Here is an 18,037-nt window from a genome sequence, read left to right as displayed (position 1 = left end):
AGTAAAAGATGGTTTGGAAGTAGACTAGAGATGCCACTCTCTCCTTTTCTGACCCAGTTGTCCTATGGGCCTTAAAGAATCCAAGTGGTCTTTCTTGCACAAAAATCCATGGTATTTGTTTGAAGTCATTGACTATTTGTTCTCTTTGTTCTCTTTTCACAACCAATCTTGTCCTCCTTCCTTCCCCTAACCTACTTATCTCTTTCAAATCCAAGAGCAAAGGTTTCCCAAGTCAATGCACACATTGAAATGGTCTGCTCTCTCTGGAGCTCTTGCTCTGGGCTTTTGTTCTCATTTGCTCTTTTGCCTGAAACACTGTCTTTCCATAAGCTTTTTATTCCCCATTTTAAAACACAAACATATTTATTGAGATATAATTTATATACAATAAACTGCACACATTTATAATATATAAATATAATTATATATTTTATAATTCAATATATAAGTCAATATATATAAATCAATAAGTTTTGACATATATACTCAGCCATGAAGCCATCACAGGCATCAAGGTAATAAATATATCCTTTGCCTCCAAATTTCTTCATGCCTATTTGCAATCCCTCTCATGCCTCTCATACCTATGTCCACCCCACTTCCCTACAGATGTATTAGTTATCTACCATCGTGAAACAAACAAGCCTGAAATGTATCAGCTTATAACAACAAACACTTATCATCTCTCACTTTCTGTGAGCCAGGAGTATGACTACAACTTACCTGGTGCCTCTGTCTCAGGGTCTTTCCCAAGGTCATAGCCCAGGCATTAGCTAGGGCTGTGATCTCATTTTACCAAGCAAGATGGAAGTCACCATCTCTCTGTAACCTAATTTTCAAAGTGACATATCATTTTTGCCATGTTCTATTCATTCTGTTCTCTCAAGGTGAAGGAATTACACAAGGGTGTGAATACTAGTCTCCATTCTCAACATGATCAAATCCTACCTGCTCCTTCAGTGTTTGCAGTTTATTTCTACTAGTTTTTCCTGATGTCTAAATCTTGAATACCCTTCTTGTATGTCTCATTGCACCATGCTGCTTCTTTATTATTCCTGCCACTCTGTATTGTTAATACTTGATTACTGTACTGTTTTTCTAACCAGACCAGAAGTCCATATAACAATGCCTTGCTTGTTGTTATAGCTCTAACGCCTGGTACGGCACCTAACAAAATCTAGGTGCTTAATAAATATTGTTGAATACATGCATGCATGCATGAATGAATGAATGAATGAATGAATGAATGAATGTTTAAAACTTATTACAGAAGCCTCTGGAATAGTTTAATGTTCCACATTTTACTCTAATGCCATCAATGTTAAATACATAACTATCTTACTATTATTCTTTTGTTTTATGTACTACTAAAAAAGAAAAACTATAATTAATCTACAACACAATTCTAAGAAACTATTAATTATACAACAATTTCCTATTTCACACATGTTAAAATGTACAAACGAGTATGAGTCCATGGAATGTGAAGATTTTAAATGTTATGAGAAATTATGAAGGTGTTTTAAAATTAGACTTTTTTATCACCAGAAATGTATAATCAAACACTTAGAAAGCAAACTTATAAAAAACTCAGATCTCATCTTGACTATTAGAATCCCTTTCCTTTTCCTCCCTTGGTCCTCATGTGCCTTATTTATTTGCACATGTTCAAATACTTCTTCCTAAATATATTTGGTACCAATCACATCAACCCATTCTTTTATTTTCCCACAAAAAGCCTAATTCACAGAGTAGTCAGTAAAAACTGTAAATGAATTGGTAGAAAGCCAGAGCCAAATTTGCCAAGTTTAACTTTGTACAAGTGTAAAAGGATTGATTGGGTGACTACACCACTTGGTGTTGTTCCTCTACAGAGGATGCTGAGCCCTTTTGGCAGTTGTTGCAATGTTCTCAAGTTTCTGAAAGTGTGAAATTCCAGTGTTCTAAGAATGCCAATAATACCATTCTGCATAAGGCAGCTATAGTAAGCTGGAAGAAAAAACCCCCAAAACCCTGGGCTTTAAATGCTAAATTCATGGTCACTTCCTGAAAATTCTATAGTAGCAGAAATAACATCTGTAAAATGGAGATAATTCCTTTGAGTTTGCTGTATTAAATTTTTAAAAACCTGTGAAACCACCATGCAGATATAAAGCAACGGCAGTGCAAAGTACAAGGTACTGTCCAAGTCTAGGAGTTAGTTTACAAAATGCTTTTACCTTGCATTCTCTCACAACACCCTGGACAAGGAGATAGGATCAATATTAGTATCCCCATTCATACAGTGTCATCCAGTTAGGAAGTGTAGGAGCCCTAAGTTTGTATGTCTAGATATGGGCAATCCAAAACTGATGTGTACCTAAAAACAGAACCTGAAAGTATAGAAAGGGAAAGCTAACAGAACTATATCACTTCACTCCAATTGTCTAAGCACACATCTCAAAAAGCTTAAAAACCCAAAGAAAGGAGAAGGATGGAAATGAAGATAAAAGCAGCAATCAATGAAATAAAAAACAAACTTGAAGAGAGACTATCCATTGTATGAAGTGTCACTCAGTCATAAAAAAGAATAAAGTCCTAATACAAGCCACAACATAGGTACACCCTGAAATCATTATGTTATGTGAAAGAAGCCAGACACAAACGGCTGCATGATATAGGATTCCATTTATATGAAATAGCCAGAAAAGGCAAATCCATAAAGACAGAAAGCAGATTAGTAGTTGTCAGGAACTGCAGGGGAGAGGAGGATGGGGAATAGCTACTTAATGCATATGGGTTTCCTTCTGAGATGATGAAAAATATTCTGGCACAAGATCATGGTGATGGTTGCACAATATTGTGACTGTACTTAATGCCATTGAATTGTATGTCATTGAATGGTTAAATGATGAATTTTATACTATGCGAAATTTACTATAATAAAATCTTAAGACACAACATTCAAAAGTTGATTATTGAAAAGACTAATGAAAGCTATAAAACCCTAGTAAGACTGACAGAAAGAAAATGAGAAAGAAAACAAATTCTAAATGTGAGAAATAAAGAGGATATTACCGCAGATCTTAAATATGTAACAAAAGGATATTATGAGCTACTTTATTCCACTAAATTTGCAAATTTAAATGAAAAGAATGAATTCCTAAATTTATCAAAGCATACATAAGAAGAAACATTTAATCTCAATATTTCTATGTTCTTTAAATAAATGTAATCTATAATTTAAAATCCCCCTTAAAGAAATCTTTAGTCCCAGGTAGCTTCGTAAGTGAATTATTCCAAACACTTAAGGAAGAAAAAATGCTCAATTTTACACTAACTTTTAGAGAATAAAAAATAAATAAATAACTCTCAACTCTTTTACCAGGTGAATATAACCATGATACTAAAACCTGACAATTAATTATAAAAAAGGGAAATTAAAATTACAGGCCAATCTTTATTATGAACATAGACATTAATATCTTAAAACATTAGTCAATTAAGTCCACAATTATAAAAACGTAATAATATCATAATCAAGTAAGGTTTACACATCATACGAGAGTTTGGCTTAAAGTTTTAAATCAACATATAATTAACAGAATAAAGGGGGAAAATGACGATCTCAAAAGATGCAGAAAAAGTATTTTAAAAATCTAACACTCATTTACAATTAAAGATATTTTTAGTAAACTAGAAAGAAAATGCAACTTTCTTAATCAGGTGAAGAATATCTGCCAAAGAGAAAAAGTTACAGCAATTTTCACACTTGATGAGAATTTGAAAGTTTTCCCTGGTAATTGAGAAAGCAACAAAGATATTCGTGATTATCACTTATGCCCAATATTAAACTAAAGGAAAGAAAAAGAAAGAAGAGATGTCAAGGCTGGAAAAGAAGATCTAGAACACTCATTATTTGCAGACAACGTAATTGGTATGTAGATAAGACAAAAGACTCTATAGATAAACTATTAAAATAAAAACATAAATTTACCAAGGTAGCTAGCTATAGAGTCAATATACAGAATCATTTGTTCTTGTGTAGTAACAAACAATTAGAAAATGAAATTTTAAGAAGATACTATTTACAAGAGCATCAGAACTACTAAACTCTTAGGATGTAACAGAAGATGTTCAAAATCTCTAAACAAAAATCTACAACTTCACTAACAGAAACTAAACATTTAAAGAAACACATAGACCAATTTCAGATCTTGGAAAGGTGGCAATTTAATGATGTACATTCTCCCCACATTCATCTATACGGAGCTCAATAAAATTCCAACACAAATCCCAGAAAGGTTTTGTACAAATTGGCAATCTGACTCTAAATTTAAGTGAAAATGTGAAGAGTTAAGAATATCCATAAAAAATTTTGAGGAAGAACAAATTCAGGGGATTTTATAACCAAAAATCAAGGTTTATTATAAATCCACTATAATTAAAACACCGTGATTTTGTGCAAGGATTGACAAATAATCCAACGGAACAGAACAGAAAGTCCAGATATAGGCCAGGCACGGTGGCTCATGCCTGTAATCCCAGCACTTTGGGAGGCCAAGGTGGGTGGATCACGAGGTCAGGAGTTTGAAAGAAGCCTGGCCAACATGGTGAAACCCATCACTACCAAAAATACAAAAATTAGCCAGGCGTGGTGATGGGCACCTGTAATCCCAGCTACTCGGGAGGCTGAGGCAGGAGAATCACTTGAAACCAGAAGGCAGAGGTTGCACTGAGCTGAGATTGGGCCACTGCACTCCAGCCTGGGCAACAAGAGTGAAACTCCATCTCAAAAAAAAAAAAAAAAAGATCCAGATGTAGACCAACACATATATGGTATGGTTACCTTATTTATGATAAAATGCTTCTGCAATGAGTGGGGAAAATATTTTCTTTTCAATAAAATGATGCTGTATAGATTGGATATACATATGGCCAAAATGAATCTTCATTCTTACTCACAAGACAACCAAAAATATATTCCAGGTGGATGAAAAATCTAAATGCGAAAAATAATTATAAATATTTTATAAGATAACAAGAAAGCATATTTTGTAATTTTGGGGTAAAGATTTTTAAAGAGGATATTTGAAGCAACATTCATAAACAAAAATATTGATGTTAGATTTCATTAAAATTGCAGACTTTCTGTTCATCAACAGACGTGATTAAGAAAAAGACTCCAAAAAAATAGAATATATTTTCAATACATGTATGCACAAAAGACTGATACCTACAAATCAATAAGAAAAATAGTGTCATCCTAATTTCTTAAATGAACAAAATGTTAAATATTCACTGCACAAACGAGGATTCCAATTGGCCAATAACCATAAGACAAAGTGTTCAACTCCATTAGTCACCTAAGAAATGCAAATAAAAACCACAATGAGATATTCTTACATAACAATCCAAATAGTTAAAAGTTAAAGAAGAAAAACTAATACTATTAAGTGTTGGCAAAGAAATGAAGCAACTAGAACTCTCCAACATTATTTGTGAAGGAGCAGGCTGGTACAACCACTTTGGAAAATTACTTGACAGTACTTGCTAAAGCTGCACATATATGTGCTTTATTAATCAGTAATTCCAATTCTATATAGTCAAAAGAAATGTTTACATACATACATTAAACTACATTTTACAAGAAAGTTCATTGCAGTTTGTTTATAATGTACAAAAATTTGGATAAACATTAAGTGTTCATCAATAGTAGAATGGATAAATTGTGAAATATTCATACAATGAAATACCATACATGGCAAATGAAAAAGAATGAACTACTGCAGCATGCAGCATGCTGCAACAGAGGCTCATAACAACAATGGTTTATTGTCTATGTTTAACATTTATTGCTCATGCTACTTGTCCACTGCAAGTTAGCTCTGGCTCTTCTTCTGTCATCACTAATCCAGGGTCCAGTCTGGCAGAGCAAACTCTGTCTAAAACATTACCAGTCTGGGGACAAAGAGAAAAGAGACACAGCAAACTACAGTGGCTCTTAAAATTCCTACCTGAAAGTGATCTGTGTTACTTCTACCAGTATTTCACTGGCCAAACTAAGTCACATGACCATTCCTGAGTTTAATGACACAGAGATGTATACTCAGCCCACTGAGGGTAGCACAGTAAGAAGAGAACTGGAATATTTGGAAAACAGATGTCCAATATACCACAGAGGCTGAGACAGTGAGTATCTGGTTCCTGTCTTGGGCAACTTAGATTCATGTCTGATGTTTGTCTGGTTCTCTAGAATGGGAGACAGAGGATTTCAGAAGCACATGATTTACTGACTGTGCTTGATAGGAAAAGTCCTGGAAAGTAGTGAGTAAAGCAAGATAAAGACAGGGAAATAATCAAAATGTTTAAACCTAGTAATAGTAGGGCACATCTGACTTTATTATTCCCAAAATTTCTATATAGATATTTACTTTCTCTCTCTCTGACTACCAGTGGGCTTTTCTAGAATTCATTAATGAACAATTTATTTTCCATTTGCATTTTACCCACAGACAATCTTCAGATTCATGGCAGAAGCCAAATCTTTTTTGCTTTAAAGAAAATTGATAACAGTCCACAGAATGCTCCATCTATACTTCATTTGATTTTACTTCTTGATAGAATCAATTACATTTTATGGTTTATGTGATTCACCAGTTAGTTGTCAGAAACTGCAGGACTCCTCTGGTATGCAAAGCCTAGAGCTTGATGAACACAAATATGTGATAACTATTCATTCACCATTTCCCAAAGTCATCCCTAAAGGACTGAGCTTTTTCTGCTACATCTGTTACAGAGAATATGAAACTAAATATGTTAAAAGTTTTCATTACATTCTCTGCTTCTGCTTAAGAACATTCCTCTTGGTTTCCCTCAGTTGGATGACTTGCCCTTGGCTGTGCTAATATGGTCTTTTACATTTCCAGTGAATTACTTTTCTAGAAAATCTCATTGCACAATAAAAATGAGCTTTGGCAAAAAGTAAATGATTTGGTTTTTTGCTGTAGACAAATTTCTGCTGTATTGTGTCAATGAAACATGAACACATGAATAACACTTAGTGTGCACCTAGGTCTTCCTTCTGTGATGTGTAGTGAGGACACTAAATCAAGACCTTCAAGCTCTTTTCCAACATCCTTTGGGTGCAGTGTTTTAAAATATTGGCTCATATATTAGAATAATATATGGAGTTTTTATAAAATACCAGTGCCTGGACCCCAACTGGGGGGTTAGACCTCACTCTTCTAGTGTGCATACCTGCCCTGCAGAGATAGAAACTAAAGGTTATATTCCATCAACTCCCTTGAAGCCACAGTATAGGATGTAATTTTGTATAGGATGTAATTTTGTGTTAGCCAGGGCTTGAGCAAAACTAAAATTTACAAATAATTGAGGAAAGAGGCAATATTTCAAGCATCTGTTTTGCCAGGGAGGCCTGTGGCTACAGGAGTGGCTCTGGAGCCTACAGTTCTTGTGGTTCCTTGAGCTCTGGATGTTACCTATCACAGGTACAACTATCTACTCTCCCACCAGTGATGCATAAGGTCCACATGCCCACTTCCTTATCAACACTTGGCAATATCAAGCCTTTTAATTTTTTGCTAGTCAAATAGGTATAAAGTAATTTTAAAGTGCTGTTTTAATTGGCACATCTCTGATTACTAAGATTCTGAACATCTTTCATGTGTGTCATTTTTCCCTCTCTTCTGTAAATTGCTTCTTCACATCATTTGCCTGTTATTCTGTGGGCTTATTATCCCCACTTTGTAATTTTTAAGAGTTCCTAATATAGTCTACTTACTAATACCTTGTCAGTTTATCTTTGCCAATAGTGTTTTACAAGGAGTGGAAATCCTTAATTTTGATGATTCAGATTCAATCAGGTTTTTTTAGTCTTAGGGTTTATGCTTTTTAAATTTTGTTTCAGAAGTTCTTCCCTACCTTTAGGTCATAAAGATACTCTCCTTTATTGTCTTCTATTAACTAAAAGTTATCCTTCACCTTAAGATCTTTAACCCATCCAGAGTCCACCTTTCTTAGGTAGTTATCTAGAGATGCTGGATAAGATACAGATTTGTTTCCTTAGAGTGAGACCATTCTCCCAATGCCATCTCCTAAACAAAACATCCTTTCCCTATTGACTGGTGCTGCTAACTTTATTTTATATTAATTCCGCATACATAAATATGGTGTTTTCTGAGATCTCTCTTCTGTTCCATTGGTCTATTTGGTTTTTTTTTTTGCACAAATACTAAACTGATTTATTATCAGGCCTACCCTTGCCCTTTATTTTTTGAAGCTGACTTTGCTCTCTCATATCCACTAGAAAATTGTGACATATATATACCTGAGAGTGTATAAAATACATATATCCTTCTATAGGACAGTTATAAAACAAACACCAATGTAAATCACCATCCAGGTTAAAATATAATATTACTAACAACCCAGAAGCCTCCCCTGTACCTTCCCTTGACTGCTTTCCTGGAAGCAACAAATGTCCTAACTCTTATGATAATCATCACCTTTTTGTTCTCTCTAGTTTAACCTCCTAGGCATGTATCTTCAAATAACATTGTTTGATTATGCTTCTTTTGGAATTCCCCCACAACAAAATCATACTACATGAATTGTTTTTGTTTTCTTTAGCTCAACATTATTTGTAAAATGCATCCAAGTTGTTAGCATGTATCTCTAGTTATGGGATAAATTGCTGTCCATATTTCATTGTATGAATCTACTATAATTTATTTATCCATTTCAATGTTTATAGACCTTTCATTGTTTTGATTTTTTAGTTTCTTTTAATAGAAATATATTTTATACTAATTCACGAACTTAATTTCCTCAATAGTTATAGAATTATAATATATTCCAAGTTCTTTTTGAGTCAGTTTAAGGAACTATGGTAGAATGTACTAGCTGCCTACCAAAATTCTTCCTTTCTGGGCATAAGGCTACCCAGCTGTATTAGTCCATTCTCACACTGCTCTGAAGACATACCTGAGGCTGGGCACAGTGGGTCACATTTCTAATCCCAACACTTTGGGAAGCCAAGGTGGGCAGATTGCCTGAAGTCAGGAGTTCAAGACTAGCCTGACCAAAAGTGGTAAAACCCCGTCTCTATTAAATACGCAAAAATTAGCCGAGTGTGGTGGTGTGTGCCTGTAATGCCAGCTACTCCTGGCTGAGGCAGGAGAATTGCTTGAACCCAGGAGGTGGAGGTTGCAGTGAGCTGAGATCACACCAGTGCACTCCAGTCTGGGTGACAGAGTGAGACTCTGTCAAAGAAAAGAGAAGAGAAGAGAAAGAAGGAAAAGGAAGGAAGGAAGGAAGGAAGGAAGGAAGGAAGGAAGGAAGGAAGGAAGGAAGGAAGGAAGGAAGGAAGGAAGGAAGGAAGGAAGGAAGGAAAAAGAAAGAAAAAGAAAGAAAGGAAGAGAGAAAGAAAGAAAGAAAGAAAGAAAGAAAGAAAGAAAGAAAGAAAGAAAGAAAGAAAAAAGGAAGGAAGGAAGGAAGGAAGGAAGGAAGGAAGGAAGGAAGGAAGGAAGGAAGGAAGGAAGGGGAAAGGGAAAGGAAAGGAAGGAAGGGAAGGAAGGAAAGGAAGGAAGGAAAGAAAGGAAGGAAAGGAAGGAAGGAAGGAAAGGAAGGAAGGAAAGAAAGGAAGGAAAGGAAGGAAGGAAGGAAAGGAAGGAAGGAAAGAAAGGAAGGAAAGGAAGGAAGGAAGGAAAGGAAGGAAGGAAAGGAAGGAAGGAAAGGAAGGAAAGGAAAGGAAGGAAAGGAAGGAAGGAAGGAAGACCAACCAACCCAAGACTAGGTAATTTATAAAGGAAAGAGGTTTAATTGACTTACAGTTCTGCATGGCTGGGGAAGCATCAGGAAACTTACAATTATGGCAGAGGGGGAAGCAGGCACCTTCTTCACAAGGCAGCTGGAGAGAGTGTGAACAAGAGCAGGGAAAACTGCCTTATAAAACCATCAGATCTCATGAGAACTCACACACTATCACAAGAACAGCATGGGAGAAACCGCCCCCATGATCCAATCACCTCCCACTGATCCTTTCCTTGGCACTTGGGAAATATAGGGATTACAATTCAGGATGAGATTTGGGTGGGGACACAGCTAAACCATACCACCAGCTAAGCTAAATTTTCCAGCTTCCTTCCAATTAGCTATAATTGTGTAACTATTCTCTTATCAATAGAATGTCAGTGGAGGTAGTTTGTGCCATTTCCAAATTGGGCCCAAAGATATTTGATGTGTCTTCTCACACTCTCTTTCTTCTTTCCATGGCTGGAATCCGATGTGATGGTGAGCAAGTTTTGATCAGAAAGCTAATGACAATACCCCATAGAGTGTAAGTAACTCAATGGAAAGCTCTTAGTCCCCTGAAGTATCAGAATTTTCTCGCTGATTTGGAATAATTATCTGAGATCTCTTATGTGAAAGAGAATAAAAATGTTTTAAAAAATTAGCAGATACTTCTATAGCATTGTCATATAACATATATTAACTCTAAATGTTATATATAGTAACTCTTTTAATATTCTTACCAATGTTAGGTAATATTATTACCTCAATTTTAAAGATTTATTACCACCTGAAGGTAGTAGTAACTATTATTACCTAATTTTTTTTTAAACTAAGGCTCAGAGAAGGCCAGATTTGCACAGTTAGTAAATGACTGAACCAGGATTGAAATCCAGAAAATTAGACTCCCAAATCTGTGCTTTTACCCACTGTGATGCACCACCTTCCAGCAATGTCTATGTCCTTTAAACCACTATATTTGGAGTCTTCATTACGACAGCTTAGCATGACCTTAAAAATACAGAAATTTGAACCTAGATAAATACATGGTTAGAGCAGAACTGAGGAAACAGATTTCACACACAGGCTGCAAAAATGGGGACTCTTGTACTGTCATCACAAAATATTTTGTGAAACTCTCTCTGGCTGTAACTTGAAAGATTGATCATTTACCCAGAGAGCAATCAGAATGTTGATGTGTGTTGGCCATTCCTTGATGCTTTTAGCAGAGGTCAGTAAAAGAAAAATTGTGTTTTCAAATGAGAACTAGTAGGACAGGCATGGTGGCTCATGCCTGTAATCCCAGCCACTTTGGGAGGCCGAGGTGGGCAGGTCATCTGAGGCCAGGAGTTTGAGACCAGCCTGGCCAACATGGTGAAATCTCGTCTCTACTAAAAATACAAAAATTAGCCGGATGTGATGGTGTGTGCTTGTAATCCCAGCTACTTGGGAGGCTGAGGCAGGAAAATTGCTTGAACCCAGGAGGCGGAGGCTGCAGTGAGCTGAGATCACACCACTGCACTCCAGCTAAGGTGACAGAGTGAGATTCTGTCTCCAAAAAAAAAAAAGAAGAAGAAGAAGAGAGAGAGAGAACTAGCAGGTATAAAGGAAAAAGCTACAGAGAATGCCTACAAATATGGTGCTATGAAAGGTGTTATTTCTTCTTGACCATGTATTCTGATGACCTCAAAAGAGACAGCATTTCAATGAGAGAGGGAAATGGGTCACGGTAACCAGGAAGTAAAGTTGGCTTTAATGCCATGCTCTGAAATGAAATCTGGGTGACATTGCTGGCACATGAAACCAAACAGACCCAGAAGCCTATTGAGTTTCTAAGGTATTGATATTTCAAAAGCAACCAGAAGCATGGCCTGAAAATGACTTCACACTCTCAGACCTATACCTGTAAGAAATGGACACTAAAATTACATGGTCTTTTCAAGACCCATTTCAGAGGTGGCTTTAAAGCATAACAGACTAGGAAGAATTTCCGAAGGGCAAAATTTGAAATCATAAAGAACATGGGGAAGTACACCATGGTCAGGACAGGGAACCATCTCAGTTCCTCTCTGGTGGAATAATCTCATTGCTATGCAATGTGAAAAGAAAAGAAATAACTTTTCACTGACTATCAAGTCTATTCCCTTCTTCCTTTCTTTTCCTAAGACTGCTTATTATAGTTATTCTGATCACACTCTAGACGGTAATCTAGATGTGCTGGTGGATAATAATTTTGTTTTCTAGGTTTCCACATGCAGCCCTAGTGGACCTAATGTGGAGGTCAGAACATCACCCAGAGATACTGTACTTTGAAGTGGGTGCAGAAATTGGATGGGGGTTGGGATTTTATCCCTTGGTGAGGGATGAGGGAGTCAATGTGTGAGAGAAGGGTGCAGATGGCTATTTGGTGGTCAAATGGCAGGCACAGATTGCTAATGGCTCACTAAGATTTATTTTCTCTTTTGCCTTGAACATATGTCTCTCCAGTCATTTGACATTACCCATTTCTTTTTTGCAATGAGTTAGGTATGGCCAGGTGGCTAGATTTTACCATTAGAAGGGAATTTGAAGTGCTGAGTACCATTGCTGGTCCTGGGCTTTAAGACATTGGGTACTTCTCCTTTACATTCTCTCTAGTGTTTCTTCTTCCAGTTTGATGGAACACAGACACAGTAGTGACCTAAATCCAACCATGCAGATAACCGCAGTCACCTAGGAATGGTTAGAAACATGAAAGAGCCACTCACTGCTCAAGATTCACTCTCTATGCAGTCCCTCAATGCTCCGTCCCTGGAGGCATTATGAACTCCACCAACAGCTCCCTTGCCTTCGGGCTTCTAGTTCAGAGGGTGGAATAAGTTAAGTCAGGATATTTATTCCCTCCATGCCCTCTGTGCTGAGCTGTCACAGGTTGGCTTCATCTTTCTACCAACAGCCACAGCATCTACTGGGAGAGTCTCCACTTTGGCTACCCTCTTCTTGTGCCAGTATCTGCTTCCACTCCTTATTCCTTCAAACCTAGAGATGGAAAGAGCTCTTGGCCTTCCCCTCACCTCTCCTCTTCTATCCCATTGCTAGCACTGGAGTATTATATTGTGTCTTGTTAATTTCCCTTAGTTTTCCCATCCTTATGTCAATAGTCCCCTTAAAGAACTTCCCTCAATAGCCCTTTTGAGTGTACCTTCTTTTTCCTGAAGGATCTGATGAGTGAGGTCTCTGAATGACCCCCTCAAGAGAAACTCCCCTACTAATAACTCTCACAAGAACTGTTAGATGAGAGAGAAATAAACATCCATGTTTTTTAAGTCACTATATTTTTGTTCTATGTGTTATAGTAATTTCATCTTACCCTAATTAATAGAGTATGATATATTTTTTTCTAAAAGTTTGTCCATTTCATTAAATTTTCAAATTTGTTGGCATAAAATGATTCATTGACTCCTCTTTCCCTCTCTAATGTCTATAGCATCTGCATGTTTTTTCATTTCTAAAATTGGATATTTGAGCCATTATTTTCTTGATTGTCTCATCACATGGGTATTAGTTTTTATCAATCTTTTTAAAGAATGAAATGTTAAGGTTTGTTGAATCACTCCATTATATGTTCATTTTCTATTTCATTAACTGTACTAGTTATCATAGCAAATTACTTTGGAACTTAGCAGCTAAAAATAATCAGAAATGTTTATCATAACACATTCTTTCTGGGAGCAAGGTGGAAATGGTGACCTTGGCAGTCACACATCATCATTTCTAGAGTATCCTATTGGTTACACAGGTCAGCCCTATTTGATGTTGGAGGGGGATATGCAAGGGCATGAATACCAGGAAGTGAGGATGTTGGGGTTCATGTTGGGGTTCTGGTATTGGGGTTAGAGTAGGTAGTTAGGCAGACATGTGCAGGGAAGGAGGGCTTCCCCCTCCCACTGCCCACCACCAGGAATATCAGGTGACTATCAGGTGATGGTCAGGTAGTTATCAAACTGTCTCACTAAAATAATAATTGGATGCAGCTGGCACCAGATAAAGCCAGTCTCCCAATAGATAGAAACTACCTGAAGCTGGTGATCAGCAGCTTCCTGATAAGATCTCAGGATCTTGGCTTCGGTGAGTGGGTCCAAGCATGCGCACTAAGAGGTAAAATGGCAGAGTTTAATTGGTATATAACTGCCACTAGGAACACTCGGTTGGTAAGGGAAAATCATCTCAATGAGCATATGAACAACTTCAGTAAACACACTGCACATGCGGCCCCTCCCAAGTGCTGGCAGGCCACTGTGCATGTGTACAGCCTACCCCAAGGGAAGAATCAGGGGAGAAGAAATGCAAACCCCAGAATCACACCAATGTACAAAACCCCCAAGTCAAAAGTCAGATGAGGCACTTGGATCTCTTAAGTCACCCACTTGACCCTCTTCCAAGTGTACCTTATTTCCTTTCATTCCTGCTCTAAAACTTAAACACTCACTCCTGCTTAAAAATTTAGGCCTCGTCTCTCACTCTGCCTTATACACGTAAGATGAATTCTTTCCTTTGAGGGGGCAAGAATTGAGCTGTTGTAGAGCTGTACAGATTCACCAGTGCAAAAATACTTTGCTACCATGACTTGGATACGTTCCCTACTGGTAAGACACTTATCTATGCCTCGCCTTCTTAGGCTGGAGGCATCCAACCCCCATACATGGTTTCCTTCTCCCCTTTCACTCTCCTGCTTATTAATTAACCCCCAGAATGGTTCCTTTCAGTCACAGTGGCTCTGGTCCCCATAGCTGATCTCTCAGCTGGCCCTGATGGTGGCTCACAGGGGTGAATAAAACCTTGGAGACTGTACCGAGTAGACCTGAGACACTAACGGTTCTCCTGGATAGGAGGCTCATGAGATGGGTAGGACTAAAGCCTAAGACTGTGCAATGTCTGGGGTTTCCTCTGTTTTTCCTACTAAAATTGGCTCTTTCCCTAAAACCAACACCATCTATTCTCTATTCTGTTTTCTCTCTGTGAACCCTGAAATGGTCTTGCATACCCACCAGGGGGCGGGGCAAGTCTGCCTCCCCCCCACCCTCCCCGCTTTCACTTTGCATGCCACACGACTTCCTTCTCTGCCTTAAACACACACTCCCGATTTGTTATTTATATGCATGAAGCTCTTGCTGTGTTCGCACAGCAGCAAAGAGATGGGCTTCCTTGTGGATGTCTGTTGGCTCGTTTCTGGGACAGACACCAGAACCCTGACTCTGCCAGCTCCTTATGACTTACCATATGCATTTTGTTTATGTTGTGCTTCAGGGCCAAGTTTTTTGGTGTCTTTTGATGCTGTTCATCCACTGCATAGAATCTTATTCTGTGGCTTTTAAAGGACTCCACCTACTTCCTTTTTTTTTTTTTTTTTTTTTTTTTTTGAGTAAGCAACCCTTTGGGAGGAAGAAAAATTCTACCTTTGCCATTTGCAAACCCTTATTCCAAGCCCCAAGTCCTCTGGAGTTTCCTCCTTTATGTCAAAAGGACAAAAAAAATGCTGTCCTTTTGAATCCAAGGGATGCCGTTTTGCAAGCACATGAAGGTTTTCCATAGGAATTCTTCTTCCTTCTTCCCATTTTCTCCTGTAGCAGAGGGATTATCTTGTCTGTTGAAGCATTTGTTCTCCATGTTACCCTGGGAGAATAAGGAACCCCAAATACAAATTTGTCCCCATTCCTCCAATCACTTCCAGACTCTTCTCAATAGGTATAAGGACCTTCAAGGCCATATTTGAAGGGATGGAAGTCCAACCCCTTGCAGCAGTTGGCTGAAAACCAGTCTTCTCATCTACTTAAAACACATCATTCTCAGCAAACTAACACAGGGACAGAAAATCAAACACTGCATGTTCTCACTCATAAGTGAGAGTTGAATAATGAGAACACATGGACACAGGGAAGGGAACATCACACACTGGGGCCTGTCAGGTGGTGGGGGGGCTAGGGGAGGGATAGCATTAGGAAAAATACCTAATGTAGATGACGGGTTGATGGGTGCACCAAACCACCATGACACATGTATACCTATGTAACAAACCTGTATGTTCTGCACATGTACTCCAGAACTTAAAGCATAATTTAAAAAAATAACCAAGACCTTCTTTGAAAGCCTGAAGAATAATTTCAATGTTTTTACATTTAATTTGCCTTTTTCATTAAAGTTTATTCAAATTTTATGCCCCCCAAAATAGGAATATCAGAAAAGAAATAATCATTTTGTTGCTAGAATGCTCCAAGTGAGAGTCACCATAAGGTCATGGAGACACACATAGGCCAGTCCAAGGCTACAGGCCCAACAGACAAAAGTACTCATAGGACAGAGATGAAGGCTGGTCCCAGGCTATAGGCACAGATTACCATTAGAACAGAGATGAAGGAAAGCAAGGTTAGGGGTTCCCAGTAAGACCAGTTCATTCTGGACTCCAAGGATTAAGAAGGGGCCCCCTGTTTACTCCAGTATCTCCTCTTCTCAAGTGGGTAATCATGATGAGATGGGACCAAGGTTAGGGGTACTTGGTGAGACTGGTTTATTCTGGAACCCTAAGAACGAATTGGGGGATGCCCTGTTTAGGAAAGGATAATAAAGAAATAAGAGGGAATGCCTTCTCTTTTCTTTTTCTCTCCTCTGTTCTCTCTTCACAGATGGGTAATTGCATCTCCATATGACAGGACATACCCCTAGATGCATCCTCAAGAACTGGGAAAAGTTTGACCCCCAAACCCTAAAAAAGAAAAGGCTAACATTTTTCTGTAATACAGCCTGGGTTGAATACAAGCTCAGGGACCAGGAATCTTGGCCAGAAAATGGGATTATAAATTTTAATATGATCTATTCACTGGATTTGTTTTATTGGCAGCAGGGAAACTGGGCAAAAATCCCCTATGTCAGGGCTTCATAGTCCTAAGAAACAACCCTGACCTTTGTCAGCCTTGTAAAACGGATCCAGCGATGATAGCAGCCAGTCAGGCAGCCCCATCTGGTTGGCTTGGGAGACCATTATTGTGTTTATCCAGGGTGCAAGCCCCAGAGGAACCAAGGGCAGAGCTTAGCTCAAACTCCACTGCTCCTTCTACCCTATTATATCCAAGTTTCCCAGCCCAGACCATTCCCTTCCCTAACCAGGACCATCCTCTGGACACCACCCGCTTAAGTTATGCCCCTTCAAGAGGTTAGCAGCCCCAGTGGAGCCACTAGAGTCCAAACTCCATTCACTATGCAAGACCTGAGCCAAATTAAAATGGAACTAGGGAAGTTTATGGAAGACCCTGACAAATACATGAAAGGGTTCCACAAGGCAGGCTTAACATTTAAACTCACCTGGAGGGACCTCTCGGTCATACTAGGCAAACTCTAAGGGAGAACGTGACTCCATTAAGGAAGTGGCCCAATAATTTGCAAATGCAATGCATATGACTGACCCTGGTGGCTACTCTGGGGGTGGGGGGTGGGAGTGGGGGCACAATAGTTTCTCAGGTGGACCTCATTTGGGATTACAATACCCAGTGGGGCATGTGGACAAGAAGCCATATATTCCTCTATCTGGTAGAAGGAATGAAAGCTAGCAGAACAAAACGTGTGAACTACAATGAATCAGCCTTAATAGATCAAGGCCTTCTTGAAACCTCCATTGCTTTCCTCAGGAGGCTACAAGAGGCCCTAATGAGATATACTAACCTAGACCCAGAGACACCAGAAGGGCAACTGGTCCTAAAGGACCATTTCCTAACTCAGGCAGCCCCAGATGATTTGGAAGAAACTCCAGAAACGAGCACTGTGTCCCAATACCCCTATGCCTGACACCCTCAAAACAGCTTCCTCAGTCTTTTACAACCAGGACCAGGAGAAGAGGAAAGGGTTCAGGAAAAGGAGAGGTGAAAGGAAAAGAGGCAGCTCCAACTATTGGCTGCTCTACGGGTCCATTAGCCCCCTCCAGGTTGCCTCAGACAACTATCCCAGGTAACTGCCATTGGTGCAGGAAGCCAGACCACTGGAAGGTCAACAGCCCCAATGGAACTGATGGGAAAAAGCCCCGCATGGTGTGCCCCTCTGCCACAAGCCCAGCCACTGGATCTGATACTTCCCTGAGGGCCAAAGGGCCTCTGGGACAGAATCCCAACCCCTGATGACCTTGAGCTGAAGGGGCTCTATGCTCTGGCCAGCTTCTGGATTGAACATCACTATTGAGGGGATGGAGCTAAGGGCTGCTTCAGATGTGGCAGGTAGGACT

Source organism: Macaca fascicularis, chromosome 3 (assembly GCF_037993035.2).
Source record: "Macaca fascicularis isolate 582-1 chromosome 3, T2T-MFA8v1.1".
NCBI lineage: Eukaryota > Metazoa > Chordata > Mammalia > Primates > Cercopithecidae > Macaca > Macaca fascicularis.
The sequence above is the reverse complement of the archived record's forward strand: the minus strand, read 5'-3'. Positions refer to the sequence as shown.